Genomic DNA, 15,875 nt, shown 5'->3' with positions numbered 1-15,875 from the left:
TACAAACCCCAGAAGCCCCGCTGCCAAGGGGCGCCAGCCAATGGCGAGGCGGCGGCGCGGGCAGTGGCCCCGCCCCGGCTGGCGAGAGGGGTGATGTCATTGCCCAGCGGGGGCCGCGGGGGCGCGCCGCGCGCCGCCGCTCATTGTGCTCGACCGGTGCCGCGTCCGGGGTCGGCGGGGGGGCTGCGCTCCCGCTGCTGCTGCGCTGCCTGCGGCGGGCGGCCCCGCTCGCATCCCGCACACCGCTGCCTTGCGCCCAGCCCTGCGGCTCCTGTCCCGGGCGTCCTGGCCCCAGGGCGGCTCGGCAGCGTTCCGGACGGCTGCGCTGCGCTGCACGGGCGGTGGGGACCGAACACGCATCCCCAAGCGGGACTGCCTCTTGCGCCCAGCCCCGCTGCACCCATCCCGGGAGCTGCCCTGCGTCGGGAGGGTGGCCAGCACCCATCCCAGTGGAAGTGGGCTCCGTCCCGCTCATCTCCGGGGTGCGCAGCTCGCCCGGCGTGCGGAGGCTGCAGCGCCCAGCCCCGCTGTGCCCGGCGTGCGGCGGCGGCCCGGGGCTGCCGCTTCTTCCCAGCGCCGCCGACCGGCTCCTGGCTCCCGCCTCATTTTATGGTCGTGGAGAGGGAGGACAAATCCCAAACCAGGTGAGTTCTGCGCTGCTCTTCTCTTTTTGCGTGCTTTTCCTTGTCCTGTTACGTCCTCCCTCCCAGGCCCCCATCTCCCGATGCCCTTCCCCGCACTGTGTGCTCCTCAGCGGGCGCAGCGCTGCCGGGCGGGACCGCGCCGTCGTTCCCTGGTCCTGCTGAAAAAGGAGGGGCGGAGGGACGGGGAAGGGAGAGAAAAAACCCGCTACATGGTGTCATCCCATGGGAGGGAGATGAGTCCCTCTCGCCGCTCTTCGGGCCCGGGGCTGCGCGTCCCGCAGCCCCCGGGAAAGTCCCGCAACTCCGGGATGCTCCGGGCGCCCCGGCGCTGCGCGGTGCCAAGCCGCGGGGAGCCCGGGCTCGTTTGTCTCTCTCGCTGGGTAAGAGTGGAAAATAAGATGGATTTGGAATTGGTGTCGTTAAGCGCTGCGGAGCCTGAGAGAGCCGGGCTCCTGAGGACAGGATAAATCCGAGGTGTGCTTTAGGGTGGTTTTTGGGGGCGTTGGTGTGCTGTCGTGCGGCTTCCTTGCTTTGACACCGCTATTCCTCCCCTCTTTCAGGGAAACGGGGGAGATTTGAATCCAGCTGGCTCTCAGTCCTGGCTGTGTGCAGTTGGTCCAGGTTTCTTTTCCAAGTCACATAATGAGTTAGTATCTTAAAAATTCTCGGTTGGACAGTCTGATGTTTTATTTCAACTTCCATACTACTCTTCTGATCTTTTTCAGTTTCATCGTAAATACAAGTAGTGCCTCTATTTTAAACTTTGTAGAAACTTTGTGGTCCAGCAGAGCTTCGTTTTAGTGTGGCTTTTTATTTGTTTCCCCGTACCTTGCTGTTTGTGAGATGCAATTTGGATCTTTACTTGAACAGTGTTAAGATATTAGTACAATATAAGAGATTTTTTTCCTGTTAATATGTGACATCAGAAGGTTTTATTCCCTTCTATAACTGAATAACTTCTGCAATTGCTAGTGGACCCCAGACACCTCATTTTCTGCTGGCGCAATGAAATGTGCGCACACAGAGGGGTCCTGCTCCCTTCAAGTCTCTCAGTCTCTTTCAGCCTTTAAAGTTAATCTTCAGCAAAGCCCCCTTGGAGGCTGTTCTGAGAGCAGCAGGAGAGTGTGCAGCTGAGCTGATATTTTCAATTTTTTTCCTCCCCTCTGCTGCATATTTGCTTCTGCGCTTCTCTTGTGTAACTGGCACTGTGTGTCCTCTGGCAGGGCTTTCCCTGGAATTGCAGTGCTGGGGAGAGGGTGACATGAGTGCAGTGGGGACAATGAAACTCCCTGTTTGGTTTGCTCAAAGTGTTTGTAAACACCCAGGCGGTGTTGGGGTGTCCCTGTGCAAGGGATGGTGCTTTACAGCTGCCCCTCTTCCAGTGGGATAAACATGCTGCATCCACACCTCCTTGCCTTTATTTTAACTGTGTTTTTTCCTTCCTTCCTCTTTGCTACTGACTCAAAGGGGAAGAACAACAGTGCATGCAGGCGTTGCCTTTGCTTGGTCTTTTTTTAACATTTTTGTTTCCTGGAATGGCGTTTTCCTCTTTATTTTACAAGGGAGGGAGCAGATAATCTAATAGTGTGTTTCCCATCTTGGCTGTAAAAGGAGAAGTTTTATAGCAGTGATTTTGTTAGATTGGGATAGAAGGCATTGGATATGAAGTGATAATTTGAAAGTGTAGCCTGGGAATTGTTCTGGGAAATACTAATACAGAAGTTGGTGAGAACAGGCAAAGAATCAATGGCCAGCGATTTTTCATTTAAATAATACAGTTTTTGTGATGCATATTTTTAATTTCTGTTTTCAACTTTCTATATGTATATATCTTGAACAAAACAAGCATAAATAGCAAAACATATTGGTATGTTTTTCAAAATTTATTGCATTTTTTGGATTTAGAAAGACTTGTTACAAGGTATGTGTTAGCATTTTCAAGCTATATTATACTATATCAGGAGGTGGATTAAAAATGTACCTCAAAAATATACATTATTGTATCAATCAGCTTACATTTTACCTTTCAGAAACTGAAACACAGACATATAGAAAGGGACAAAAAGCTGAAAATCACTCAATTGCTAAGAAAAAACCCAGAGCTAGGGGACCCTTCCTCTTGTCCCACAAAGACCTAAATGCAGTGTATGTGTTTACTCTGAATCAAGAATTCTCCAAAATGCCAGTTGCTGGAAGCAAAGAAAATATCCCAGGAAGGTAGTACTAAGCATTTCCTCAGGTCTTTTACTTTCGCCCCTCCCCATTTCTTAGTCAGGTCGAGTTTCTGAAGGGAAATTTAGGATTAGGTGCTCTCATGGTCATACTCTGCAGAGTTTTCTTGTATTTTAGTCCTGTTCCTCATGAAATTGAGTATGATGCCAATTACTGGCTTCCTAGTGAAGCCAGAAATCACATCCTTGTAAATGGGTTTTATGAGCATCACCTGTGTGCCCTGGACAGTGTTAAATTGCCTGTCCCAGAAGTGTTGCTGCCCTGGGATGCTTGGATGTCACTCAGCCTCATGTACAGGGATACCCAAAGACTGGCGAGATGAGGGGAACTGGGAAGAGCCAGAGCTGGGCCAGCTTTGCTGACTCTTCAGCTTAACTTTGCTCCAGAGATGAGCTAGGAGAGGACAGGGATTTCTGCAGCCTGGAGCTGGAACCTGCTGAGACAGCTGAAGTTCCTGAAGCCCCAGGTGGATGGCTGGAGGTGGCTCTTTGGGGAGGAGCTGTGGAGTCGTTTCCCATGCAGGCGAGGGCAGAAAGGTGTCGGCAGGCAAACACCCCCCATTTGTCACTCTGCTGTGAAAGAGCTTTTCTCTGTTGGCTGCTCTGGGCTGTGTGCTCCCCATCTTCCCAGACCCAGTGCAGGTGGTGGGTGTTGCTCACAGCCTGAGCTGAGTGTGGTGGCTCTCTAATGCAAGCTGTAGAGAGCTTGTGTTTCCAGCTCTGGAGCTGCCCTGGTTTGGGTCCTTGCTGGGAGAGCCAAGCTGGCATCCATCAGCTGGCAAATAGAGACACTTGCTCTGAGTTTTGTGGTGTGTTTGCAGCTGGGCTTTTTGTGGGAGGCACAGGTTTGTTGGCATTTTCTTATTTTTACATAAAATGTAGCCAAACAAGGAATTATAATAGCTGAGATCTAGATAGATTCCATTTCTTATTTTAAGGGCTTATTGCCTTTTTTTAAGGACAGGACCAGCAGTTTGAGTGCAAGCCTTGCTTTCTGTGAGTACAGAAGGAGGAGTGGGGAATGTGCTAGGTGCTAGTTTGTGCATATACAAATATGCACATATTTGTCTAATAACCACCCAGGCATTGAGAAAATTAGAGAGATTCATTGCAACTGTGGCTGGCATGGCAGGAGTGCAGAAAGTAGCACAAGATGGGCATACCTTGCAGTGATGAAGCTCTTTAGATACTGATGCTCATGTGGATGTTTGCAAAACTTTGAAACAGGACATTTAGGAGACAGTAAAATAACTTCCTATATTACAGATGGGTTTCTGACACCAAAAACATCAGCCCAGTTGGAGAGGTCTTGGGGCAGTTGAGAAGGTCTTGAGGCAGAGATGCTCAGCAACAGCTCTGCTTTGGCTGGAGGGCAGATGAGATGACCCAAGGCAGTGTTTTGATTGACTTCCTAGTTTCCACAATTTCATTTTGCAGCAAGTCATTTAGCTTCCTGCTCCCTCCCAGTGCTTCTGTCAATAACTAACTAAATTCTCATTTTATTTTTAATGGCTCTCTTACAGTGGGAAAGAAGTGGTCTGTCATGTTTGTCATATAATCCTGGTTGGCCTGTGCAAAAATCATGAATTTAAAGAGGGGGGAGGGAAGGGGTTGAGTCAAGTACTCCTCAGGTGCTAATATGTTGAAATAATTAGGGCAGAACAAGGATAAAACTTGTCCCTTAAAATCATTGTCAGCTTTTAAACAGTCAAGACCACACTGGTCTGTTGCTGTTGCAGTAGTTTCATAACTAATCTGTGCTATTAAACATTGGCCCTGCATAAGGTATTAGTGAGATTTGTGTTGTAATGTCATTTGATTTCACCTTGCATAGATAAAAATAATTAGAGAGCTTTGTTGCTTTGAGCTGAGGAGAGATATTTAGGTTGTGAACAGCTTGAGATTCACTTGCTATTTGTCATATCACCTCTCCTGGAGTTACTGCTTTCACTACACTGCAGAGGTGCACTGTTCCCTAATGTACTTAAGGCAAAATTTAAACCTCTTTAAAACCTATTTAACCTAGCTATTAGTTTCCTGAGATAATTAGGGAATACTTGTACAAACAGAGGAGAAAACCTTCAATAAGGTCTCACAGAAATCTGCTGCTGTCCTTTTAAACATCACAGGATACCCTGTTTATTTTCTTTCCTTTTAGCAGAAATACTGTCTTTTGAGTATTGCTGAACTAAAAAGTTAACTGTAACCTTTAAGTATCTAAATAGTGTTTTCTTTTAGACCTTGAAAAGAGTAATGAGAAAAGGAAAGAGAGGAGAGGAAAGGGAGGAAAGGCTCTGCTGGCATGAAAAAAGATGAGCTTGTGCATGGTTTCTTAAAAGACTGTATCCTGCAGGCTGAATTTAAAAGGGGAGGAAAAAAAAAGAGGTGTTAGAGATGCCAAAGTACAGAAGTCAAGCAGTGCTTGGGTTACTGTGTCCTGCTAAGGATGCCCTCCATAGAGAGAGGGACTTCACGCAGGGCCCCAGCAGCCCAACCCACTGCTGCACTGTGCTGCTTCTCCTCTGCAATGAGGGCTCCAAAATCTCTGCTTTTTTTGATTAAGCAAAAACTCAGTTTCTCAAAGGGCAGCATGTGTGCATTTAAAGTGGGTGTATTTCTTGATATAAATCCAGGCTGTTGTTTGTAAAAGAGAATTGTCATGGAACTACCATCCCGTAGGCTGGTGCTGAGCCCTGGTGCCAATAATTTTGGAACAGTGCAGAAAATGAATCTGACTGCGTGTGAGAGTCTCGCATCCCCCACAGGAACAATCATTTGCATGTGCTTTCCTGAGTGTTTTGAACCAAAATTCTTGCAGCCCAAAAAAAAAAAAAAAAAAAAGTAACTTTTATTGCTTTGGCAGGACAGATTGCCCTGTTACCTGGCTCTGGAAGGATAGGACCTCTCTCCAGAGTAATCAAGCGGTTAGAATGGAATATTTTCAGTTGGAAGGAACCTACAAGGATCATCTAGTCCAGCTGCCTGAACAGTTCAGGGCTGACCATAAACATGTTAAGGGCATTGTCCAAATGTCTCTTGAGCACTGACAGGCTGGGGTATCAACTGTTCCTCTAGGAAGCCTGTTGCAGTGTTTCACCATGCTCTTGGTAAAGAAATACTTCCTTGTGTCCAGTCTGAACTTTCTTTGGTGCAGTTTTGAACCATTCCTATGCATCCTATCACTGGATACGAGGGGGAAGAGAGATCAGCCCCTCTCTCTCCACTTTCATTCCTCAGGAAGCTTCAGGGAGCAATGAGGTCACCTCTTTTCTCCAAACCAGAGAAGCCCAAAGCCTTCAGTGCTGTCCATAGTGCTCTTCCAGCCCTGACAAAGCTGTGTGGGGTTGTACAGGATGTTTCACTGCTTAGTGGGATGTTGCTGAAGAGACAGCACCAGCTCCAGGGGAGTTGCTAATGTCCTTGTTCCCAGCTGCTTTCTCCCTGGTTTTCCATCTGCCTGAGCCTCTTGCTCCAATGCAGCCACCCCAGCTGCACCCTCAGGAGCTTGGATACTCCCAGACTACAAATAAATCTGAGGAGTAGGTATAAATGGAGACTTTAACTGAAGAAGATGAGATGCCTATAGGAAACAGATTATTAGAGATGCTGAGTAGAAGAATTTGTGTCTGGTTAGTAGATCACCCTACATGAGACATGAAACTTAAGGCACAGGAACTTGTCAAACCTTCCTGTCTTTTCAGTGCTTTCTTTTGCTCCAAATAGTCATTTATCCATAAATATGAGCATGATGAGAGATCCAGAAAAATCTGTGCTCCAGAAAAGTCCCAGATCCATGCTTGGGACATAGGCCATTAGTTGAGATGTGAATGCCAGCATTCAGATTTACAACCAATCAAAGGAAACTTAAAGGACTGCCAGAATTAGAAAAGAGATTTTGGGCTTGATATGTTGCAAAGAACGCGTTCAGTAATGAAAAGCGGACTTGAAAAATAATCATTAGCACTTCTCTGTGATTTAAGTTTCATTGCCTGGACTTGGAGAAATGGAAAACAGATCAGTCAAGGCTTTTCATCTAACAAGTTTTTAAAGAAAGCCAGATTTGTGTCTAATTAGTGAGAATTTCTTCATGGTGTTTCTAGGGCCTAAAGAGTGGTGTTTTCATGACAGTTGGGGCTGCATGGGAATATTTACTGAAAATAACATCCTTACTTAAAAACATGGTAAGACAACCTTGTATAACCTGAATTGACTTCAAGAAATCCACTACGGCATCTCCCTACTGTGTGGTCTTATTGTCCTGTTGCTTTCTGATGGTAGTAGGGAGTTGCAAATTCCTTCTTCTCCAACACTGGAGGTTGAGACTTTATTATAGTACCTATAGAATTTTATTAACTGAGAGGGAGGACAACTGCCCCTTGAAAAAAATAATTATTTTAATTATTTTTCTGTTGTTCTTGCCTTACAGCTTTTAACACAAATACCTGAAAAGAAAATGTAGGCTTGAAAAAGCTTTCCTGGCTCCTTTGGTATCCCTGCTAGTCCTCTGGAGACCTCAGATTATTCCATCCTGAGACAAGTAATCTTTAGAGGTGAGAATCAGGTAGCCTGAAATTGCTGTGGGGGTGTCAGTTCATTTTTGCATATTGAGAAGAAGGTTAAGAGAAATAACATTAGCCTTTTTATTCTTGCATCCCCCCTGAAGTTCGTGGTGCAACGTGTCCTGTGGAGAAGAGGTCTAAATTCAGATAAACCTGTGGTAATGAGTTTATTTAAACCCCAGCAAAGATTAGAGAAATCTCTAGCTGTCACAAAAAGGTAAGGGCAGGTTTGGGATTTCTGTGTTTCTGTGGACTGCTGAGGACATCAGAACAGTCAGCATCTGGTTCACTGGAGATGTAGCAGCAAGTTCAGCCTGTGTGATGATGTCTTTGGGCTCTGCTGTTCTTCTCTGTAATCCCTTTTTCTGTGGCATAATTACAGAAAGTGCTTTTACTCTAAAGGGGATGTTTTGACACAGTTTGCAGCTAATTCCATATTTTCTGTCTAAAATACACTCAAGTGCAGTGACTATCTGCATCATTGCAATTACTCCAGCCTCGTTGGCAGTAGCTGTCTTCTGTCTGTAGCCAACAGAAGATTGTGGTACCCTCTAATTTCTCACATATAAGAATCCTTACTGTAAATATTTGCTCTTGAGAGTGTTAAGTACTTAGGAGGGAATTTTTGAACAATGTTGGGTCTATTGAAAAAACCAAATATGTGAAGACTGTGTCAGAGTTATATGAACTAGCAGCTTGAAACTGTAGAAGCAGAGTCCGTGCCTGATTTCTCTATTGCATTTGTCCTTGTTCTGAACAATTTGTTCCTTCTAAAAAGGGAAATGTGCCCATTCCCTTGAAGTCAGCAGTATTCACGTTTCTAAAATGTGGTAATAGCATTTTGCTTGTATTGATGTATGTGTGCACACCTAGAAAACCCCCAGATAAACACAGGTTTCTGTTAACTCTTTAGTTTCAGCAGGCAAACAGGAGTCTAAAGTTGAGCTCTTAACTCCAGGCTGGAGGATTTCTGCTCGACCTATTTAGGAGAAGGAAGTGTGAGCATAGGGCTCGGATGGAAACTGCTTTGTGGGATCTGTAGGAGCGAAGTCTCATCTTGTGTTGTGACCTGTGGTTGGCATGCCCTCAACACCTTGTGCAGGGATGTAGTGTATGCTCAGTGCAGAAACAATCAGTGTCTTTTAGCAGTTGTTAACTCCAAATTCTGTCTCTTTGCCGATCACCCAAAAAATGGAGAATAAACTTAAATATGTCCATATTGTGATTCTGAGGTACTTCTCAGTATTTCCATTATGTTTGTAAATGACTTTTGCTACTGTAGAGTGTTTCCCTCTACTAGGGAATCTTTTTTTTCTTTTCTTTTAAGTAGCAGTTCTGTTGTCACAGTTCTGCAGGAAAGTTGTGTCTTGGTGCACTTGCACTTAGCTATGCAGGTCACTGGTCCCTATGTGTCTCTAGGAAGCACTGACAAAAATGTCTTCAAAAGCATGGCTTGTGAGAATTGTCTGCTGGGTCACATCCCTGTGCTGGAGATTGCCCTGTCCTGTGCCATTATATGTGGTTATTATGGACCATTCCTGAATTCTCTACTTCAGGTGTGAATGTAGTATGGGGCGCTTGTAAAGCTCCTCCTCAAGCTGCTGCCTGGCCTTCAAGTGTGCTTCCATCATGAGTAACTTCACCTTGCACATTGTGAGTATCAAATCTTTTGTCAAGGGCCATCACATTTATATCAGTGTTGTCTCTGATCTATTGTGCCTCTGGATTGGGAAACTGCTTGGATAAGTCTGTCTTAAAATTAATCTTTTTTGCTAGGTTAGCTTTTTGGGATAGCATCCTCAGGCTGATTCATTTTGCAGCCATGTGGATGGTTAGCTGGTGTTTAATAATAATAAATAAAGGCACGTTTAAAACAAATCCCCCCTAGTTAAGAATTTGCAACTGAAGAAATTCAAAATAAATTGAGTATTGATTTGCACAATGAAATAACCAAGGAAAACATTCGCTGTGGGCTGAAGCTAATTCTGTTAGAATAAACGAGGCTGATTGTGAAATAAATATTAAATAAAGTATCTCATTAAGTTCTGCAGTTTTGCAAAAGCTGTTGCCACAGGGAGGAAGAACCTGGTGTGAATGATTGTTTGTTTACTGCAGCTGTCAGTCATTGTGGGGGAGAGTGTGGTGCATCACTTTGTGGAGTAGCCACTAGTAACCAGGTCATCCTGCTTAAATGTCAGGCTTCTTGCTGGAAAATGTGTGAAACTACATAAAAATTCTTTCCGTCTTCTTAGCACATCTCTCACAATATTTCTCGTTTTGCTTGATGACATCAGTTCTTGGAGATACAGAGGAAGGTTTTAAAAATATCTCCTGGGCAATGCTGGGTGATGCTTAGCTAATGAATTTATTGATGTCTGCCTCATACTCTGGAGGGTTGATCCATTTCTTGTTCTTCTCTGATGCAGTTTTTGAGTCATTAATCTCTGCATGACTGTTCCTGTATTTTGTGTATAGATTTTTATTATCCATTATAAGGTCTTTGGGATAGGACTTCTGTCTGTTAGTTCCACTTTCTACAGTGAAAAATATGCAGTTTCCCACAGTCTGTAGGTGTTACTGTAATGTGAGTGACCAGTGCTGTGATTTGGGTAGGAATAGCCATTAGTAGTTTTGGGGAAACACAGTCTCCTTGCTTTCATTGCAAATCAATTTATATAATTCACAGTTTCCTCTAGAAATTACATCTTTTGTACTTTGAAGGCAAGACAATTGAATTCTGCATCTCTCTTGTGTTTATAGGTAAGATCCTTTTAAATTTTGTTTCTTGGTTGCCTCCATGCATAAAATTGAGATAACCTCAGAGGGCTGCCCTGAATATTCATCAGTGATTTATTGTATGCCACTGAAGAAAAGTGTTACCAGCAATGCTAATGAAGTTTATTACTCAGCCCCTCTGCTGAACATTTATTGGTATTTCAAAGATCTGCAGTCTCCACAGTGAGCTCTAGCAAATTCTTGACTGGACTTAGCCTGTAGATGACACTAATAACTTTGATTTATGTGGGGCTTTCCCTTTGGAAGAGCTCCAAAGAATTTTATAAACTGCAATGTAAGCCATAGTGCAAATATTGCCTTAGCAGCCACCAGCTATCAGGGAGGTGCTGTGTGATGGATATTGCAGTGCAGCTGGATGTGAGGGGATAGAAAGGAAAAAAAGGAGTTCTGCAAGTGTTGGAGGTGACACAAGGAGAGAAGTAAGAAAACAAGCAGCTACTACCTGAATTGTGATTTTTATCTTTGACATGATTGATTCTTCTGGATCAAGTGACTCTCACATGAAAGGTGGCATTTTTGTCACAGCCTCATGATGCTGCGGTCCTGGTTCAGTTGAAGTCTGAAGTTCAGTCTGTTCAGAGCAGAACAAGCCGTCCTAGCAACCAGGGTTTTCTTTTCATGCAGAGCATGTGTGTTGCTGGATGTCTCAATTCAAATTCTGGGGTGCAGCAATGTGTTTGCAGTGGTTCCTCAGGCTGATGTGGTTGGCTCTGTGATGTCCTCCTCTTGCAGAGGCAAAAGGCACAGTTGGAGTTTGCCTTGTATAAGATCCAAAAGACTTGAACACACACCCCCTTTACTATTAAGGTGATGTCCCATTAATTCTAAATCCTTTTAGAAAGTGTAAATAACTTTGCAAAATGTTGGCTTAGAATTTATTGCATTCAGTTGGGTTTGTTCACTGAATGGTGTAGCCTTGGCTTTCCCCCCTGAATCATAGGTGCCCAACTTGCATTGTCTAAATAACATTGTTATTTAGATGGTCCCAGACACCATCACTGGAGAGAGATAGCAGAGTCAGAAGTGGGTCATTCTGGTTAATTCCTTGAAGGTGGGTGAGATAAAACAGTGCCACCATGTATGACATAATCTGCCAGACCAGTTAGTGTTCTAATGGAACTAGTCACAGGGCTCAAGGTGTCAGATCACTTTATTAATAAAGGAGTGGTCCAGCTTTTCTGTCCCATGCAGGAGCATCTCTTTTAGAAAGGTTTTGAGCACTCTCACCTCTGATAGCTGAGTGCTGCAGCTTCAAGAGCTCAGAAGCAGTAGATGAGGTCCAGAAACCAGATAGTATAAATGAGTGGCTAGAACTGGAAGCTGTGTTTGGAACAGTTGGAGAAGAAATGCATGGCTGCTAAGTCTGCTCTTGTTCGGTGTCCTGAACAACCAGCCAGGTGTAGCCAAACAAAAAATGGCAAGAGCAGAAGTCAGCCCAATAGTGGCAGTGTGGATGCTGATTTTGGGCTCGTCCCAGCCACCTGGGGATCAAAAGAGTTGTAGCAATGATATCGTTCTTCATAATTTTGCCAAAACACTCTTTCCTTCAGTAAATTCTGAGCCTGTTGGCTGGGTTAGATGATTGTAAAATCTTGTTTTTCTTAGAAAACAGGGCTAAAGTGTGTATAATGCTTTGAGGAGCAGGGAGCTTGTTGAATTCAGATGCTTGTTTGGCAGTGCTCATCTGAAGATTGACTGGCATGGAGTAGAGGTTGCACTGTATCATATTTAGGCTTGGTGTGGGCAAACGAGTATTTCTTTTGGAGCACCTAATGGAGACCTCAGCAGTCAATAGAGCAGAGTTTGTGGCTTGGCTTTGTGCCTGGCTATAGGCTTACAGCCATCTTTACAGCAAAAACAAAACACAAAGTATAATTATAGCCTGGTGGATGGATTTATGTTTTTGGTATATTCTATTGCTGGGACTATTTTAAAGCCTCAGTGTCCAGGATTCTGGTCTTTCTAGATGTTTAGTTCTGTATTTTTCTAGGCCATACCATTAAATATGTGTATCTATTGATAACAGTCAATGGGTGGATTAATGTTTAATTCAGTACATTTTTCAGTTTTAGGATCCCATTCATCCATATTGCTTTAATCGATTCCTCCTGGAAATGCTGTGGTAATTAGAGGAGAGAATGATTTGCAAGTAGTGCTGTGACATGTGTAACCAACCTGTCTTGTTTTGAGCCTTTCATTACCTTAGCTTATGACTATAATTGTGTACCATCTCAAGGAGGAGTGTGAACTTTTCATTTGCATGTTAATGGCACTTAGTCTGGGAAGGTGCTACAGGGATTCAAGCAGTGCTATGCAGAAAAAGTAATGTGCCCAGTAAGCAAACAATTTTGATGGTTAGTGGTTCAGACATTGGTGATAATAAGGGTCTTTTTTCTTCTGAAACAGCAAATGCATCTTTCAAATGGGCAAGACAATTGAGATGGTTTAGAAAGAGAATTGTTACAGAGAACTCCTTCCTGTAATCAGCATCTGTCTCTTCTTAGGAAGTAAGAAAGTGCTTATAACTTGTGTGCCCTTTTGAAAGGGAGACTGCATTGATTGAATCTTAATATGTGTTGTGATACATAGAGATATGTTGGGAAAAGCTGTGTGCTGAAACTCACTGGCCTTCTCATGTGTGAGATGTGAAGCTTGTTTGGCATTTGAGGGCTTTGTCCAAGGCTCTGACATTTTACTCTCCAACTTGTAGTTTTAAAAAGGAACATCTGTGATTTTTATACTAAGCCTGAAGTGGGTCCCAGTGCCTCAGTGTGGGATTGAGGTTGTTTGTCCTCTTGCAAAGAACAGGCTCATAAAGGCTATTTTGGTTGTTCCTGGGAAAGTAGACTCTCCATCACACTTCTGCTTTTGCGTGGGAAGGGCTCCCTCTGAAGGCACAGAAATCCCTGTAAATATCAAAAATGCATCTTGTGTCACATTTCAAATCCTTCATAATTCCCTACTCTCTTGCTGTTTGCAAGAAACCCAAGCCACATGCTTTCCTCTCACCATCACCTCTCAGCCTGGTGGATCCAAGAGGAATTGCCATTTGCTGTAGGTTCAGACCTGGAGGAAAATGAGTAACATGGGCATAACAGCTTAACATTTCCATTTAGGAACAGTTGGATGAGCCTCAAGAGGGGAGACATGCTGCTTTAAATTAAGAGTGACCACTCAAGTGAGATTCCTTCTGCCTCCTGCCATTATATGTTGCTGCAGCATTCCGTGGTCCATCATTGCATCCACAGGAGCTGTCAATGGCAAAATGCAGTTTCCACCTGTCAGAGCCCAGTGCTTTCTGGTGGGTGACTGCACATTGTGATCACTAAGAGGTAGGGAAAGGCCAGATAACAGCAGTATTTTTGTGCAGGGAAAAGCTCAGTGAGTGTTTTCTAGGAGACCTGACCAGCTGAGAGGGAGAGCACAGTTGACAGGGCTGCTTTTGCTCTAAGGATAATTAGTGGGATGTAGGATAGGCTGTAAAATGAATGTGAAAAGTAATAACAAGGAGTTGGAGCCATAGAGAGAAAAAAACTGGAAACCCTGAAGATACAAATTGGGCAAATTGTGCTTTAACAGGATCTTTTTTTTCATGTGTGTGGAGATGCCAGTGATCCAAGATCTATCGAGGCTAGAGAGGTACAATTGCAATAACTGAGATGTGAGAGGGTGCTGGGCTGGATTAATCCTGAAGGGACTTCTCTTTTTTTTTTTTTTTTTTTTTTAAGGCTTCTCTGCTGTACTTCTGCAGGAAATAACTCTGTTGCCAGCTGAAAGTAAACCAGTTCTTCATGTGAATGATCTGTGCGAACAGCAAAGGTGCAGGTTGATGAGGCTTTGGTTGGGAAGAGTAAGGCTGTCCTGTGAGAAAAGGGAAGAGAGGGTTTAAGGGAAGCTGGGTGGCATCTGTTTTAAGCTGGAAATCTGAAATCTTCTTTGGTAAGTATCAGCTACTTGAGAGCTGCATCAGCCAGTTCAGTTGCTGCACATAGGATGTTAAGTCAGGATAGACAGTATTTCTGTTGGAGTCTGGGGACAGAGGCACTAGTGTCTGGGAGAGAATTTGGACAGTTGCAGAGCAATGGGATGTGGCCTGTCTGACTGGAGGAATGGTGAAGACCCCAGGAAAGGCTGGCCCATCATGGATGGCCTATCTTCCAGCACTGAGGAGTGAGTGGAAGAGAAGGTAGAAGAAAGTATTATCTTCTCTATTGTGGTAGCTATAGCTTTTATACAAAACTTAGTTAAAAGGGAAAATTTCCTGAATATGGTATGAAAATAGTTCCCATAGAAAAACACCAGCCCTATTACAACTTCCTTGACAGACAAAGACAAAAATGCACATAGAGAGCATGATACCAGGGCAGAGGAAGGTGGATGTCGAGACTGCAGAATGAAAAGATACTCATCAAGGATAGTAAAGAAAAGCAAAGCAGAGTTGAGGACATCAGCAGGGAAAGAGTCTGGAGAGGTAAAATAGTTCAACAAAGATAATATGAGGCATAGGTCTGGTTTACATGGGGTTATTTCTGAGTTTCTCTCTTTGAACAAGTTACCTGATCTGTTACTTCCCCTCCATTTTGCCTCTGTTTACAGAGTGTTTAAAGATGGACAATAATTCTTAGTAAGTAATTTTTCTATAGTACAGAATATAGTCAGGCTATCAGCCCCAAATTCAAGTTTTATCGTGATACAGGCTTGAAGTTACTGTTAATGATGAAGAAAGGGGAATATGTACATACTATTTACAAGCAATTTACTCTCCTTTAAAATTTAAAGGATGTACAAGGGGGTAGGTGTGAGGTTGAAAGTGTGCTTGCAATAGTTAAATGTTGAGTGAAGCTTTTGACTTCTTACTCCAACATTTTAAAAATGCCACAGGCTACTTTTAATGTGATAGACCAAAAAAGAGATATATTCTCTCAAAGCACAACTCACATGTTGTTAGAGCCCATACAACCTTCTGTACAATCTGGTATAAAGAAAACTCTTGTCATGCACATGGAGGTACCAACAAGGAGAAAATAACAAAACAGAGAAGAAGAGTCCAACAAGTGTGTAAAGCAGAGACACCACCCATATAAGGTCTGCAACACTTCTCTGGTACTCTTACATAACCCAGCTAATGTTTGACTTAGTTTTGTGTTCATTGTTGGCTGTTGTAATGAATGAAGTAATAATTTACTTCTCTTCTATATTACATATTTAATTATGGCTTCCTAATTCCAGGCTCTGGATCTGTCGATGAGTGTATTTGTGTTGAGGGTGAAGGGCATGATATTTGTAACTATGCTGAGACTTTATTTTGCTTTCTTTAGGGCAGACATGAGTGGACACAGACCTGCTCCAAAAAACATGCACTGATTGCTTAAGTGGAATACGTATACAAAAGAAAAAACAAAAAACCAAGCACAAGTGCTTTCTGTGTGACCCCTATTATTTGCAACTCTTGTATTGTACCTGGGAACGCTCACTTGGTGCTTGTCCAGTTTTGTGGGAAGGGAGAGAAGAGGTTATCAGTTGCCAAGAAAAGAGACCCAAATAATTTTCAGGAAGTGCTTGGAACTGCTGGCTGTAGCTTTGAGCAGTATGTGAGGCTCCTGCTGAGTAGCATCAATAGGGCTGTGAACCAAAGCATGGAGTTA

General features: G+C 43.7%; 1 protein-coding gene across 2 annotated transcripts in view; it reads left to right on the top strand.

Moving 5' to 3' along the window:
- Positions 1–108: 108 nt before the first annotated feature.
- Positions 109–15,875, top strand: part of RAB30 (RAB30, member RAS oncogene family) — a 49,202-nt gene continuing 33,435 nt past the window's right edge. The window contains exons 1-2 of one of the 2 annotated variants that reach the window (XM_077174014.1): positions 109–644; positions 7,302–7,425. The gene's annotated coding sequence lies outside the window, so the exon portion shown is untranslated. The remainder of the gene's footprint in view (positions 645–7,301; positions 7,426–15,875) is intronic. The other variant, XM_054654776.2, reaches the window with a different exon arrangement.

The sequence above is a fragment of the Agelaius phoeniceus genome, chromosome 2 (assembly GCF_051311805.1).
Source record: "Agelaius phoeniceus isolate bAgePho1 chromosome 2, bAgePho1.hap1, whole genome shotgun sequence".
NCBI lineage: Eukaryota > Metazoa > Chordata > Aves > Passeriformes > Icteridae > Agelaius > Agelaius phoeniceus.
This window is presented reverse-complemented; position numbering and strand designations above follow the sequence as displayed.